Genomic DNA, 17,418 nt, shown 5'->3' on the forward strand with positions numbered 1-17,418 from the left:
CACCCATAATGTACTGTCTTTGGTTAGATCACAACCTCTCTCACGCCACCACATTTACAAACTGTCTACGAGGGCCATCTACCGGACTCATACCGTGCATGCATGAATAATGGTTTCCATGCAATGTTGTACTGTAGAGGGTGCAAAAGAGCGATCATTTTCATTCTGACCCGCTTCCAGTGGCTCTGCTGTTAACACGGTCCAAAGTTATCCCGGAATAAGGACAGCACGCATGTGCCATCAACCCGGATGTAGAATTTGTACGATTCTCTTCCCCTCATTTTTTTTATATAGGCTATTGTTCCTAACTGTGTCAAAAATAGAATATGGTAGTCATTCTATGGCAGGCTTGAACGGGTCTAGACCGGGCTAGACAGGTGTGTCCTGTGAACTGTGACAGCTGATAGCAGTGGTAGCCATGCCTACTGAAGTGACAGCGAACTGAAGAATGGCAGCATACTGTAACCAGAACAAACCTTTGTGTTGATGCTGTAGCCTCCCATTTTGATATTACTTTAGTTGAATGCTTCATAGTATGATTTGAACTATTTTAGCCTACTGATTATTTATTAGCTTATTTCGTTAGGCCTAAATATAGGCCTATGCTAGCAGGCTTATTAGCCTACATTAGCCAAACTAAGGCTAATGATTGGTTATTTGATAAAATAAATAATAATAAACAGGGTTGTTTTTGTTTTTATTTCCATAGATAAGATAACTCGGAGGACCTGTCATCTGTCAAAGCGCCGTCTAGAATGGACTTCCACAGAAGAAAGTATGAGCGGGGCAGCAACTGGTCTGACCCAGAGATGGCAGAACTCCTCCAGCAATGGTCAGACGAGTCGGTCCAACTCGAGCTGGAGAGTTTCCTGTGTTCAACCGAATAACGGACATACTGCGAGAAAAAGGCATCTATCGCACCGGCGACCAGTGCAGGGAGAATATCAAAAAGATGAAACTGGAGTACCGCCACATCAATGACAACCACAGGATGATGTAATGGACCGGGTCTTAACGAACCACCCGGCCATAGACTACTTCTCTTTGGGCAGTGCTGTTATAGCCCACTAGGTCCTCCAGAGCTCCCCTAGTGGTGCAGACGCAAACCTCCATGGTCTGCCAGGTGGTGCCTTTGGTTCCGCTGCTTCGGGCGGGTTCTTGTTTGGTCATCCGCCCAGGCCGGGGGAGCTGCTGGAGATCAATTGCGAGGATGCAGAGTCCGAGAATGGACTGCTGAACTCCGATGCTGCGTCCCCAGAACTGCTGTATCATATCGGGTTTGGAGATGAGCATGACACCAATGGGAAGTCTGCCGGACTGGATCAAGAAGGCCAGGTCGAGATGGTGTGAGGAGAGCACATGGCAAGCATGCAACAGTCTCTTTCAGGTTGGCTAAAAAAGCAGATGAGGTTGATTGGCCTAATCTCCTGTATTATTTTGCATGGATATTCATTCAGAAATTTTATCAAAAGTTAGGGTAGATGCAACTTTTATTTTTAGCCCCAACACTTAGCCTAGTAAGCTGTATTATTGCACAATTCGATGGCGCAGTTTCAAGGCTGTACGAACTGGTCTTTGTTATTGTATAAACACACCACATGATTACACACATTTTTTTGTACTTTTTTTCTTAGGGGGTAGATCAGCTTTAATATTGCAGATAGATTGTAGCTACCATAAATTTAATTGTCTGCATAATTTCCAATCATCCATATATTTTTTGGGTAAATAGATATATTTTTGTAAATATCTACAGTGCATTCGGAAAGTATTCAGACCCCTTCACTTTTTCCACATTTTGTTACATTAGAGCCTTATTCTAAAATTGATTAAATTGCTTTTTTCCCACATCAATCTACACACAATGCCCCATAATGACAAAGCAAAAACAGGTTTCTAGAAATGTTTGCTAAGGTATTAAAAATTAAAAACGGAAATATCACATTTACGTAAGTATTGAGACCCTTTACTCAGTACTTTGTTGAAGCACCTTTGGCAGCGATTACAGCCCAAATCTTCTTGGGTATGACGCTACAAGCTTGGCACACCTGTATTTGGGGAGTTTCTCCCATTCTTCTCCTCAGATCCTCGCAAGCTCTGTCAGGTTGGATGGGGAGCATCGCTGCACAGCTATTTTCAGGTCTCTCCAGAGATGTTCGATCGGGTTCAAGTCCAGGCTCTGGCTGGGCCACTCAAGGACATTCAGAGACTTGTCCCAAAGCCACTCCTGCGTTGTCTTGACTGTGTGCTTAGGGTCATTGTCCTGTTGGAAGGTGAACCTTCACCCCAGTCGGAGGTCCTGAGCGCTCTGGAGCAGGTTTTCATCAAGGATCTCTCTGTACTTTGCTTCGTTCACCTTTCCCTCGATCCTGACTAGTCTCCCAGTCCTTGCCCCTGAAAAACATCCCCACATCATTAACCCCCACATCTGAATGATCTCTTGTATTTATCTCAACTTGCACATTAGTTCCCCTTGCTTCCAGCCTAGCATTTAGTTTGGTACAGTGGGGGTTAATATAAGCCTTGCTGTCTACCTGTCCAACCTCTGAAACAATGTTCCAGCCTGCATAGCAACCATTTTGTTTAGAAAGGACCAGTCCTTTTGCATAGCAACTATGCAAAAATAATTAAGGACTTGATCATGGCTGTACCAACATGACCAAAATAACTAACAACCCGATTTTTGTCCGGACTACATCTTCTGGTGGAAGAATGAAATTGTATGAATTGACTTGTAAAAATAACGTTTTAATTAACATATGTAAGTGTATAAATAAGGCACATGAGGCTATTGTGTCCTGCCGAACAACGCCATTTACCCGTGACTGTATTCATGATACAGCACTGCCTCGTGTTGCTCAGTTGGTAGAGCTTTGCGCTTGCAACGCCAGGTTTGTGGGTTCGATTCCCACAGGGGGCCAGTATGAAAATGTATGCACTCACTAAACTGTAAGTCTGCTAAATGACTAAAATGTAAATGCCTCTTGTGCCTTATTGCTTAAATAATCACCACGTGTAATACGGTTTGGGAAACCACAGAATTTCTACTTTCATATCACCCCAAAATTATTTCACAAATACAAAAGATACACTTACTGTACGCCATTCTAACACAGATTCCCACGTATGTGTTTTGCATTGCACTTCCTGAGCTAATGGAAACTCAGGAGGGAACAAAAAATAACAGTCGGCTCGAAGCTGTGTTACACAAAACACCTCAGTGGAAATCTGTGGTAAACCAGCTAACAGTAACTGCAGAGCTGCCAACTCTCACGCATTTTACCCTCTTCTCGCGGCACACCTCTTACATCTCACGCATTGAAAAGTACTGGTTTTATTTTTCTAATTCATGTTGTGCTCCAAATCTTTTTGAAATTGGAACATATGCGCCTGCAATTTAACATCACGAGCAGAACCTCTATCACTGTCCTGACTTGCCACACAACTGTGAACGCGGCACATTGAAGCATTCTCATTGGTCTAGTTATGCAAGGGGTCAAGGGGATTGGAAGTATGTTTTAAAGAAACGCCCCTCAAGATTAGAGCGTAGAGATGGAGATATATAACGTTATAAAACTGTAAACATGTAGCATGGTAGCGCTGTTTAATGTACAATTTTGTCAACATAATTAGGTTGCTTTTACTCCCGTCCCTATTGCAGAATGCAGTTTTTTTGCAGTCTTTTGACAGCATGTACTCGTTTGGTGATTGGCATTTAGGCTGTGACAACGAAAAGGCAGCAGACAGACCTACAGTATGTTTTAGCAGGAAAGTTTGGTAGGGTGACGGGATTTCTATCTATGAAAATAATTTTGTCAAACAGATTGTGAACCCAAAAGTGTAAATTGGATTTTAGATGGGGGATAACACACACAAAAAAATGTGGTTAGGGCATAGGGGCAGATTTATGTCACCTTGTCTTCAAGAGATTGTATTATCTATTTAGTCTGATCAGGTGGAACAATTCGCATTCTTAACAATGGGCTAAAATATAGGGTAATTACTGTTGTTGTCAGCAAGAACACTACTGTTATCAGCCACACATATTATATTATACCAGTTCTTCCCAATTTTGACAGTGTAATCACATATTTGAAATCTCATATGCCTACTTGTGTCTTTGAAAATGAATTATGAGGCTATGTATTTTTGCAACCATTCATGGACAGTTTTGAATAAGTCATACAAATAAGCGTTGGATAATAAATGCTCCAGGAATCAAATATAATATGACATTTTAGTATTGTGCACATTCTAGGCAACTCATAAACGCATAATATTTTGTCTTTGTAGAGTAAGATGATGGATAGGATCTTCAACTAGTAGGTATAAACCACCTGAATATTGATATTCATTAGATTTTTCTTGAAGGTTTGGTGATTTTGAGAAATTAATTGTTATAACAAGGACATTTTCAAACACCCAGCACTTAGGAAACATAGATCAGGGGTGGCCAACCCTCCTGGAGAGCAAGCAGGATTTTCTTCCAGCCCTTAAAGATATCGTTCACTCAAGTTACAAAATGTTTGTGTCCTTACCTTGAAAGCAGTCTATGGACAAGGAGACTGCAATCTATGATGTGGTTACCCACTGCCATCAACCATAAATATGTCCTGTGCAGAGTCTTGGTGTAGTGGAAACACTCCCTGGCACATGTCACGTGCAACTTTCCACCTGAGAACCACTGTTTCTTAGCATTTGCCTGTCTCCCTATCTCATTTAATTACTGTCTAAATAAAGTGTCAAACCACCTAAGAAATATTTTGTAAAAAATATTAGCGTACTTTAAGTTTCCTCCCCCAAATATTGCAAAGTAACAAAGTCGTCCAATTTTGAGTGTTCATTTTAATGTTCAAAGCATCCTGAATACACCTGACCTGTGTGTTTTTTAAATAAAAATGTATCCACCCAGGTCATAGGCCTAAGCCATGTCAAAATGCATAGAATTGCAGGAAATTAGTAAGATCCCCCCCCTCTAGGGGGTTGTGCTAGGAGGCAATGAAATTCACATAGCAAATCTCACTCCAAGCTTTCATCAAAAGTTGGCAGCCCTGTAACTGTATCTTTTATATTTGTAAAGTTATTGTTGGTTGATAATGACGTTGAATGTTCAAGGTTTCCAAAACAATATCGCAATCAAGGCTACATTTATTTATACATAGAGCGTTTCACACTTGACCAAATCACCTCAGCTAATCAAAAGGGGACATGGAATTACTCCAATGTAGCATTGGAGTCATGAGAAAGGCTAACCTAACCTATTACCTGACCCATCATTTTATGTATTACCGTACTGCCCCTCAGTTGCCCGTAAAGTGACATCCCAACAAACACCCCAAAAACACTAAACAACCCAAATGGCTCTTAACCCCCCCCCCCCCAGGCATGCTTTCTGTCTCTAACACTAAAACTGAAACTGAAACGAAATAATATAAAAACTAAATATAAATATATTTTTTAAACTAATTAAAAACCAGCAACTGAAACAAAACTGAATTCAAAATAAAAATGGAAAAACGAATAGAAACAAAAACGAATATAAAAACACAAACGACAATAAACTTGGCCCAGACATTATACATTTGGTTCGGGCCGGGTAGGGCATGTTTTTTCATCCATGACTAGTGTACGGGCACTAACATTTACAAACTAAGCCATTTGCTCGTGCTCTGCTGCGCAGTACATTCATATCTGACTAAGCTCATAACATGGTTTCAGAAGTGCTTCAACCTCGTCAAATATAAAACAGGAAAGATTATTTCACGGAAAATAATAATGTTCCTTGAGTTTTGTCAGAGTTTAGAGTGACGAAAAGTATTTAACAGCGAACTGCTTTCTCATGTCACGTCATTGAGCAGAGCAGCCCAAGCGGAGCCGTTGCTATGGATACTCACAGACGCAGAGACGCCATGAGCAGAGCACATGCAGTGTGAGGTGCGTGCAGGGAGCGAGTGACAGACCGAGAGGAGTAGTTCATGGAATAAGTGATTTCTGGTTTCGGGCAGGGCCTTAAATTTGGCTGAAGCAAACCAAATCAGCCCCACCACTATCCATCCCAGCCCATGGCCTGCCTAAACCTGAGAGCATGCTGGCCACACTGAGTGGTGCAAAGACCCCTGGCCACAGTGTGTAGCTGTCACGCCGTGGCAACTCCATCAGACACCACCAGGGTTTTCTACAGGAGGGCTACACCCAGTACCACACTGACAAATACCACGATAATGACCCCAATGTGAGTCCAACACTGCTGCTGTTCCCCATGCTGCTGCTCCCCAGTCGTTTCAGAACTGTATTTGGTGTCATATCACTTGTCATGTCACTTTGTGGCAAATGTATCTGTAAATATTGCTAGACATAACAATTCATAGATTAGTTGAAAGATAGATTGATATATTTTTGTGTCTCTCGTCTCCAGGGCATAATCAACATGGGCACCAGTGAGAACAAGCTGTGCTATGATCTGCTTCACAAACGGGTGAGAGAGGGGGGAGAAGAGAGGGGATGGAGAGAGGTTCATGTGGTTGCTCCACATTGCTTATCACCAGTGGTGGAAAAAGTACCCAATTGTCATACTTGAGTAAAAGTAAAGATAACTTAATAGAAAATGACTCAAGTAAAAGTGAAAGTCATCAAGTAAAATACTACTAGAGTAAAAGTCTAAAAGTCTTTGGTTTAAAACATACTTAAGTATCAAAAGTAAAAGTAATTGCTAAAATATGCTTAAGTATTGAAAGTAAAAGTAAATGTATAAATCATTTCAAATTCCTTATTTTAAGCTAACCAGACTGCACCATTTTCTTGTTTTTTTAATTTATGGATAGCCAGGGGCATACTCCAACACTCATACATATTTTACAAACAAAGCATTTGTGTTTAGTGAGTCTGTCAGATCAGAGGCAGTAGAGATGCCAGGGATGTTCTCTTGATAAGTGTGTGAATTGGACCATCTTCCTGTCCTGCTAAGCATTCAAAATGTAACTAGTACTTTTCGGTGTCAGGGAAAATGTATGGAGTAAAAAGTACATTTTCTTTAGGAATGTATTGAAGTAAAGTTGTCAAAAATACGAATACTAAAGTAAAGTACAGATACACCCCAAAACTACTTAAGTAGTACTTTAAAGTATTTTTACTTAAGTACTTTACACCACTGCTTATCACTGACTTTGTCAATCAGAATGATAAACCATTGTCATGTGTTATTTGAAAAGGATGGTTATGGTACATGTATTCATTAGAGGCATTTAAACTACAATTCAATAACATGTTTATTACACAGAAGGAAGATGTTTATTAGAGCAGCGATTAGGATGATGGTAGGGTAAAAATGGTGAGGATGATGATGATGATGATGACGATATCCCCTCTGTAACGAGAGAAGAGGTGTCCAGGTTCCTGTCTCACAACTGTGGTTCCCCCGACCCACTGAGAGCAGACAAGGTGAGTGAACTGAGCTCTCCTCAGCCCTTATAGTACTGTATAATGGCTCTAGTCTAGTGTATAATCCTGGCCTTTAAGAATCCTGGCCTTTAAGGAATGCTGTGATTGCTAGACTACTTCATTATATTATTACTGTATTATAAGTATAGCGACTCATTTAGGCTTGTGATAGCAGTGGACTCGACTCAATTAATGACTTTCATTAACCAAATTAATGACAGTAAAAGTGCTTAGGCTCACAGAAAACTGATTGCATTCGTCAATGACTGTAGGCTATTAATCTATGGGTATGAATAGTTAAAGACTGCGGCGGCCGCTGATTGGCTGAATACCCGGGGCGCAAGGTGGTTGGAGTTGTCAACAAAGCAGCGTGAAAGAAATATGATGGCACGTTTTTTAACTACCGGTAGTTTCTTTGAGAAGATATATAAAGTGATATGTACATTTGAACAACAGAATAAATACACCTATTTCACTTTTGCATTTCAAAAACCAAATGACCACTGCTGCACATGTTGCCACTGTTTTGAACAGATTAGATTATACTATTTAGAATGAGCAGCCAGCTCATGAACGAACAAGTTCACCAGGGAGAAAGGTCGTCACTAGTTACCACAGCTACAAAGTCGTAAAGCGTGCCTATTTCAAAAATGTCTCTTCTTATGTGATTTTAAACCTAACCCTAACCCTAACATTAACCACACTGCTAACCTTATGCCTAACCCTAACCTTAAATCAAGACCAAAAAGCCAATTTTGACTTTGTGGCTGTGGAAACCAAGGAGAACGCAACAAGCATACAGATGCAATGAGTGAAAACACATAATCAAACTGGGGAAAGCTAGCTAACATAATATCACAAAGCATGATGCGCTAGCCAGGTAACTTTCATTCTGAAATAACTTCATATTTCCGAGTTAACCCCTTAGAGTCGATGCCCATGGAAATCTAGTTAGCGTAATACAAAAATGCCCATAAAAATCAGCCTATTTAAGATGCGTTTCAATCCACCACATCCGCCGATGTCGGCCTTCCGCATCTGCGGTGGAAGGTGGCAGAGCTACATCGGTGTTTGTCAGACCAGGAGACGTCCCGAAAATCGGGGTGGTTTGGCCTACAAATTATTATGACCCCTATATGGAAAGATGAGACTCTTGCGAACACAATGGTGTTCTCCGTTTTTGCTCTACGACCTACAAGCGTCACAGAACTCGTCTGAAGTCGGTACCGCTGATCTGCCAACTTCTGCCTGTAGCGTCCGAACAGTTTGGGCTACACAAACTTTCTCTATGGAAGGTGAGACCCTCACGCTCACGAACATGTCAGTTGTTTTGCTCTAGGACTCCTACAATCATCACAAGGCTCGTCTGAATGTAGCCCGGTACAAGTTGAACAAATGATTGGAAGTACAGTATATGGAAGTAGTTTAGTGCCTAAAAAAAGGGGTTAAATATGGACTTCCTTATATCTCACTTAAAAACATGATTTGTGAATCTGTTCATACCGAACAGCTAGAGCGACAACTAAAATGGCTTTGAAAAAAATACGATTTCAGCTAATAGGCGGACGTATCTAACAAAATAACTACATTATGGCATTCACTAATCGTAAACTATTTACATATAATAGACATTTCGGTACATTTGTGGACAAAATTCTTACTTACTCAATCTTTAAATTATGAAGAATGTTTTTACTCATAAAGCTAGTTTCTTATTTGTGTGTGTTTGTGTGTGTGTGGGTTCAGGTTGTGGTGATGAATGGCTGTGGCTCCCTCTTCTCCTCCATAACCACAGTGCTTTGTGACCCGGAAGGTTAGTTCAACTCACTTAAAGTACACTCAAAGAGTATGTCCAGTTGTTTCACCTATGGATTGCATAATATAACTTAACCTTTAAATATCACCCATGCCCTATCATACTGTGAAAGACATGGTATTGTATTTAATTAATGGATTTGATTTGTCAACTTTAATTGAGTATGTTAGAGAGGTGTACTCAGACTCAGTGTTTGTGTTTTAGATGCAATCCTTATTTCAACGCCATTCTATGGAGTCATCCCTGAGGATGTGCATCTCTACAGTGGTGCTCCGGTCTCTTCCATGTTCACCTCGACTGTGAGGTAGGGCTTAATTCTTAACATAATATACGGTATACCATATACCACCCTGTATTGTTGTATTTGTTGTGTGCTTATTGTGTCTGTTTTTAGCCTTGTGGCAGTCGGCCTTTCCACCTCACTGTGGAAAGACTGGAGGAAGCTATGAGGAAGGCAACTAGCGAGGTAACCCCCCCCCCCCCAACAGAATAGTTTTCAATTTATAAATGAAGATACAGGCACTAGAATCATCATTGGTATAACTGTCCCTTGTTGTGTTCCTGCCAGGGGGTGAATGTCAGAGCCGTGATCCTGGTGAACCCCCATAACCCCCTGGTTGAGGTCTACTCCCCTCCGGAGATTACTGGCTTCCTGGAGTTTGCCAAGAGGTACATTTTTTCCTCACATCATATTTCCATATTGTACAATATGTTTTCCCTCAGCGCATAGAGCATCCAAGTATCATGACTGTAATTTTATTGTAAAGTACAACTAAGGGTTGAGGACTCTCCCAAAAGCATCCGTTGTAGTCTAAGTGGTGATCTCAGCATTAGCACCCTCTACAGACCTACCCATGCACTGAGTTGCAGTAACCATAAACCAGCGATGTTCTATTACACACTGCTCCCTCAGGTTGCCTACTGATAGAGTGCTTTTAATGCCTGCTTGCATTGCCTGTGTAATAAAGAACAATAAACATCTTAAAACAGTGCAATACAAATTCATAATAATTATTTTCAATTTTTCTCCCTGTTCTCTCCATTCCTTCCCCCTGTCTCAGGCATGAGTTGCACACCATTGTAGATGAGGTGTACGTGCTGACGGTGTTTGAAGAAACAGCCACCTTCCACAGGGACCTTAGCATGGAGAGGTATGACAAACACACAAACCCTTCCTATTGAATGTACATTAACAATGGGGTGCTTCCAGGTTGCTGGACCACCAGAGAACATATGTGATGTGTTCTCTTCAGCAAGTCTAAAGTGAGTGTGTGTTCGTGCGTGTGCCTGCACATGCATACAGTGCATTCGGAAAGTATTCAGACCCCTTGACATTTTCCACATTCTATTACGTTACAGCCTTATTCTAAAATGGATTAAATAGTATTTTTCCCCTCATCAATCTACACACAATACCCCATAATGACAAAGCAAAAACAGGTTTACATTTACAGAAGTATTCAGATCCTTTACTCAGTACTTTGTTGAAGCACCTTTGGCAGCGATTACAGCCTCAATTCTTCCTGGGTATGGCGCTACAAGCTTGGCACACCTGTATTTGGCGAGTTTCTTCCATTCTCCGCAGATCCTCTCAAGCTCTGTCAGCTTGGAAAGGGAATGTCACTGCACAGCTATTTTCAGGTCTCTCCAGAGATGTTAGATCAGGTTCAAGTCTGGGCTCTGGCTGGGCCACTCAAGGACATTCAGAGACTTGTCCCGAATCCACTCCTGCGTTGTCTTGACTGTGTGCTTAGAGTTGTTGTCCAATTGGAAGGTGAACCTTTGCCCCAGTCTAAGGTCCTGAGTGCTCTGGAGCAGGTTTTCATCAAGGATCTCTCTGCACTTTCCTCCAGTCATCTTTCCCTCGAACCTGACTAGTCTCCCAGTCCCTGCCGCTGAAAGAAATCCCCACAGCATGATGCTGCCACCACCATGCTTCACTGTAGGGATGGTGCCAGGTTCCCTCCAGACGTGGCATTTAGGCCAAAGAGTTAAATCTTGGTTTCATCAGACCAGAGAATCTTGTTTCTCATGGTCTGAGAGTCCTTTAGGTGCCTTTTGGCAAACTCCAAGCGGGCTATCATGTGCCTTTTACTGAGGAGTGGCTTCCGTCTGGCCACTCTACCATGAAGGCCTGATTGGTGGAGTGCTGCAGAGATGGTTGTCCTTCTGGAAGGTTCTCCCATCTCCCCAGAGGAACTCTGGAGCTCTGTCAGAGTGACCATCGGGTTCTTGGTCGCCTCCCTGACCAAGGCCCTTCTCCCCCGATTGCTCAGTTTAGCCAGGCGGCCAGCACAATCCTGTCTCTGAGCTCTATGGACAATTCCTCATGGATTGGTTTTTGCTTTGACATGCACTGTCAACAGTGGGACCTTATATAGACAGGTGTGTGCCTTTCCAAATCATGTCCAATCAATTGAATTTACCACAGGTGGACTCCAATCAAGTTGTAGAAACATCTCAAGGATGATCAATTGAAACAGGATGCACCTGAGCTCAATTTCCAGTCTCATAGCAAAGGGTCTGAATACTTATGTAAATTAGGTATTTCTGTTTTTTATGATTAATACATTTGCTAAAAATTCAAAAAACCTGTTTTCGCTTTGTCATTATGGGGTATTGTGTGTAGATTGATAAAAAAAGTCAAGGGGTCTGAATAAGAATAAGGCTGTAACATATCAAAATGTGTAAAAAGTCAAGGGGTCTGAATACTTTCCGAATGCACTGTATGTGAGTGTGTGAGTGCGTGAGCATACGTGTCTGAATGTGTTTGTACGTACATGTTGTTGTGGGGACTATCTGGGGGTTATCTGGCCCTCCTATTATTTTCACCCCGTCTCATTTGTGTTGTCCTTGTGCAGGACTTTGCGATAGCAGGAGTGCGTGTGGGCACTGTGTACTCTGACTCTTGGTCGAAGCTCTGGATAAGCTGGGGATGTTCCACGGTGTCCCTGGTCCAATACAGCATCAGATGGCAAGGCTGCTCCAGGACAGGGGTACAGACACACACACACTCAGACTCACACTCACACGCACTAGATGAGAGGACATACTGTATCACCCTCATTAGGGAGTTTAACCTACCTGTGTTCTATTGTAGATTGGATCGATGGGAGGTTTCTTCCAGAGAACAGTCTGAGAATGCAGACCGCTCACAGGTACATGACTGAGGAGCTACAGAGCCTGGGAGTCCCCTACCTCCACCGGCCTGCTTGCTTCTACATCTGGGCAGAACTCAGGAAGGTAAGGACACTGACCCAGGGTTGGGGTTAGAAGACTGGATGGTGAGAAGCTGCTGTCTTGGTTCTTCCTGACATGGTTCCTCCTCTCTCTCTCTCTCTCTCTCGCTCTCGCTCTCAATTCAATAGACTTTATTGACATGGCAGGTTCAATTACTTACATTGTCAAAGTACCCATACATCAACAATGGTCGGACTAACAGTAATAAAGCAATAATAATACTAGTAGGTCTAGTAGTAGTGGTAATGATATTAACATCAACAGCAACTACAACAACATCTCTCTCTCATTTGTCCCTCTCCCCCTGTCTGTCAGTACCTGCGTGAGCCATCGTTTGCGGAGGAGCTGTCCCTGTGGAGGTGTTTACTGAAACACAAGCCTTCCACTGCTCCACTCCTGGCTCGTTCTGCATCGTCTTCACTGACCGACAGCAACACCTGACGCTCGGTACCTTCATCAATCAGTTCATCTCTTTTTCTCCTCTCATTATGATAGAGGCAGGAAAACAGGCCCTGGAGGAGATAGATAGGTCCACATCCACCCCTGACACAGGCACAACCAACGAGGCCACCAAGGAGGAAGGGACAAAGATGACATCAAAGAGGAACACAACAGGCTCACACAAAGCTGTGTCCGTCAAGTCAACTCCCTTTCCGAAGAACACCTCATCATCAGAATAGCCAGGGGAGAAGGATAACCCCGCCCTTGATGCCATCCCATTAGCCATTGAAGACTTTGTCTTGTTGGACTTCCAGACGTCCCACCCCACATAGAGTCTGGACTCCCTGATTGGTGCCCTGAGGCAACAGATCCGCTCCTCTGATTGGCTGGCGAAGAACACTCCAGAACTCTCGGCCGGGCAGGATCCCGAGCTGTTCAAAGACCTGCTGGACAGAGCCAGGAAGTAGAGGAGAGGAGGGGTAGAGTGGAGTGGAGGGGAGGGGAGGAGAGGAGTGGAGGGGATGGAGAGGAGAGAAGGGGAGGGGATGGAGAGGAGAGAAGGGGAGGGGGGAGGCAAAAGGAAAGGAAGTAAGAAAGACATTCATCAGGAGAGGTAGCAGGAAAGGAGACAAAGATTCCCCAGTTTGTCCACATCAGGATGTCTTATTTTTTTGTGATAGATACAGTAGATAGGTAGATAGATTTGTTTGACAATTTAAAACACAATACAACCACACATGTGGATATTGCATTTAAAATCATTGAGGATGACACAACAAAGTTTGAAAACGTATTTCCATCGCTACGCAATTACCTGGTTGCTAAAATTCTAATACTTCACCTAATTTCAGTTTATGTGACAAAACAGAGTTTAATTGTACCATCTAAACCACTGTGAAATATATTTTCAGTAACCCAAAATATTATACTTTCAGTTTTTTTAAGCTGGTGTACAAAACCGAAAGTAAAAGACGCAAAAATGAAACATAAGAACGGGAAGCATAGAAATAGCCACATAGAACAGATATATCGCTTCTTAGACTTTCTTTCAATGAGAATAACAGATTTATAACTCACATTTCTTTGTGAATTTGGTCATGTCGCCCAAAAAGTTAAATATTGCAGCTTTGAATAAATTGGAAGGAAACCACAGTGATTTTACCATGAGACCAATTATGATGATTTTAAACCAGTTATAGAGTTAAATGGCTGTGATAGGAGAAAACTGAGGATGGATCAACAACATTGTAGCTACTCCACAATACAAACCTAAATGACCAAGTGAAAAGAAGGAAGCCTGTACAGAATAAAAATATTTGAAAACATGCATCCTGTTTGCAATAAGGCACTAAAGTAATACTGCAAAAAATGTGGCAAAGAAATGAACTTTTTGTCCTGAATACAAAGCATTATGTTTGGGGCAAATCCAACACAACACATCACTGAGTACCACTCTTCATATTTTCAAGCATGGTGGTGTCTGTATTATGTTATGGGTATGCTTGTCATCGGCAAGGACTAGGGAGTTTTTTTTTGGATCAAAATAAAATGAATAGAGCTAAGCACAGGCAAAGTCCTAGGGGAAAACCTGCTTCAGTCTGCTTTCCAACAGGCACTGCGAGACAATCCACCTTTCAGCAGGACAATAACCTAAAATGCAAGGCCAAATATACACTGGAGTTACTTACCAAGACAACATTGAATGTTCCTGAGTGGCCTAGGTACAGTTCTGACTTAAATCGCCTTAAAAAATATATGGCAAGACTTTACCCTGCTGAGGTTCCTAAGGGCATGAATGATCAGATATACAATAGCCCGAGGATGGATTAGCTGGGTCACAGAAAGTTCTGTTTTAGAACAAAAACTGACTGTCCTATAAGGTTGTCATACAGGCCTGCATTTGTTTCTTTGATACTTAACTCCAGACAAGCCATATTATTTCAGCTCACTCTGTAACTCCTGATCTTATTATCAATGGCGTAGGCTACTCAAAATGCCAATAACATAGCAATAAGAAATAGCAATCTTTGTGCAAAACAGATCATACAAAACTGATTTTGGCATTTATATAGGAAAAATAATAAAATGAAGGAACAAATAAACACACACACACACAATCGACTATGTTGAAGGCAAGTAAATGTGTTACACTACACACAAATAAATCTGACATTATGCCAAGATCTTACCACGAGCTATCTCTTTGATGAGGACCTGCACTTCAATAAGCAAGCTTCGTAGGGCTGGTTTCATTTTATCAAATTAAACATAGCATCAGACAGCTAGCTGGTCCTGTGTAGCAATAGCACCAATGTTCGCCTTCCTCCCGAGTCCTAGCTCCAAATTGGGAAGTGAAGTATCGACAGCGCTATCAGACACTGGAAGAGAATGCGCTCTTGCCGCTTATGTTAGGCTACCCTATGCCTCCCATTAATTCGTTCCCTCCCAACCCGCCAAGACACTACCCACAGCAGGATCCCGCCAACTCCAACCTCTTTCCTCAAAGAGCAAAACAACACACGTTGGCTATGACATTTGCACATTCTGTCGGATGAAAGGACCACGTCATGAGTCTCCGCTGCCTGGTTGACAGCTCTCTCCTCTCGAGGCGTGGCTCGGAACTCTGTGGAGTTACTCATGTGACATACCCAGACACCAAGTCCCACGGTGTATCGTGGTACTGCAATATTGTCACACCTCTGCTATCTTTGGTTCGGAGTAAACTTTCCACGTCTTCTCGTTGTCTCTCATGGTGGTCGTTTCAGCTAGCCTCAGCCCGAGTACATTAACTAGCTAGTTAGCTAGCTAGGACTTCAACCCCCCCATGTAACGTTAGCCGTTCAACAAAGTTCCGTGACATGCATACTGCTTTATTCGAACAAACTAATATAGTCAAAGCATGTTGTAAAATTCTAAAAAGGTCATACATTCCTTTATACGAGAAACAGATATCTTCGCCCACTTGGCTAGGAACCGTGCCGCGTTCAAGTACTAGTTAGAGCTAAGAAACTTTGATATTTCCGACTTGCTAACTGGTTGTAGTTAATCACGTGCCGCGTTCAAATAATTAGTTAATCGGATATTTCCGACTTTCCTAGTTCCGACTACCACATGAACGCGACATAACAAGCCACAAATCCCAGGAAGTAAATCCACACTCCCCAGCTCTACGTCACCGTTAGATCACATAGTTTCTAAACCCAGAGGCACAACATCGCGAGACTTCCGGGAACGCTTGCGAAACAGACCAGTCCGGGGTTTGAGAAGTCGAGTGAACAATTATTCCTTAGTTGTTAATTTTCTCGAATCTAAAAAGGCACAACCTAGATTCCAGCCAATGACTTAAGTAGTTGAACATGTTATTACTCCAACCTCGTGAAAGTGACAAACTTACTTTTATAGGAGCACATGCGCAGTTCTTCGCGAGATGACCATTAGACCCGATGACGTTTTCTATGCAATAGTTTAGCTAGACGACGTCGCCATGACAATTGAGCGTGCGTTCGTAAATTAATTTAGGATATCTACTCCGATTTTAGAGCACTCTCGTTTGAGTGTGCCAGAGCGCAGAATAACTGATGAATTGACGAATGCGCAACACCTGTTGAATATGACAGGTGGCAGTAAAGGTTGGCAAAAAATGGAATTAAATTCGTGCTAGCAGCAATTACGGTCACTACCGCCCTCTGCTAGGGCGAGTAAAATGGTCAGAGTGAGGTGTTCTCTCGTTTCTGTCTGGAAGTAGCTAGCAAGCTACGCTAGCCAACTTTAGCCAGTTAGCTTGGGCGCTTGACTGCCGTTGTGAGGTCAGAACGCTCGGATCAACCCCACTCCTCAGCCAGAGCGTCCAGTGTGCGCTCTGAACGCTCCTGCAGTGAAACGCTCTGAATTTATGAACAGACAATCTGACAACGTTCTGAATTTACGGATGCCCAGAACGCAGTCTGAGCGCACTCTGGCACTCCAGACTGAATTTACGAACACACCCATAATGTACTGTCTTTGGTTAGATCACAACCTCTCTCACGCCACCACATTTACAAACTGTCTACGAGGGCCATCTACCGGACTCATACCGTGCATGCATGAATAATGGTTTCCATGCAATGTTGTACTGTAGAGGGTGCAAAAGAGCGATCATTTTCATTCTGACCCGCTTCCAGTGGCTCTGCTGTTAACACGGTCCAAAGTTATCCCGGAATAAGGACAGCACGCATGTGCCATCAACCCGGATGTAGAATTTGTACGATTCTCTTCCCCTCATTTTTTTTATATAGGCTATTGTTCCTAACTGTGTCAAAAATAGAATATGGTAGTCATTCTATGGCAGGCTTGAACGGGTCTAGACCGGGCTAGACAGGTGTGTCCTGTGAACTGTGACAGCTGATAGCAGTGGTAGCCATGCCTACTGAAGTGACAGCGAACTGAAGAATGGCAGCATACTGTAACCAGAACAAACCTTTGTGTTGATGCTGTAGCCTCCC

The 17,418-nt window shown here is 42.5% G+C and overlaps 1 pseudogene across 1 annotated transcript; it reads left to right on the forward strand.

The window, feature by feature from the left end:
* Nucleotides 1–755: 755 nt before the first annotated feature.
* LOC311137043 (1-aminocyclopropane-1-carboxylate synthase-like protein 1) lies at nt 756–13,401 on the forward strand (annotated as a pseudogene). Its single transcript has 12 exons — nt 756–1,344; nt 6,416–6,475; nt 7,318–7,437; nt 9,184–9,250; nt 9,458–9,557; nt 9,648–9,719; nt 9,822–9,922; nt 10,315–10,404; nt 10,507–10,516; nt 12,115–12,249; nt 12,354–12,496; nt 12,809–13,401. The product of its transcript is annotated as a 1-aminocyclopropane-1-carboxylate synthase-like protein 1 (transcript).
* The last annotated feature ends 4,017 nt before the right edge of the window (nt 13,402–17,418 follow it).

This window comes from Coregonus lavaretus, assembly GCF_964263955.1.
Source record: "Coregonus lavaretus genome assembly, chromosome: 11".
In the NCBI taxonomy this organism is placed as follows: domain Eukaryota; kingdom Metazoa; phylum Chordata; class Actinopteri; order Salmoniformes; family Salmonidae; genus Coregonus; species Coregonus lavaretus.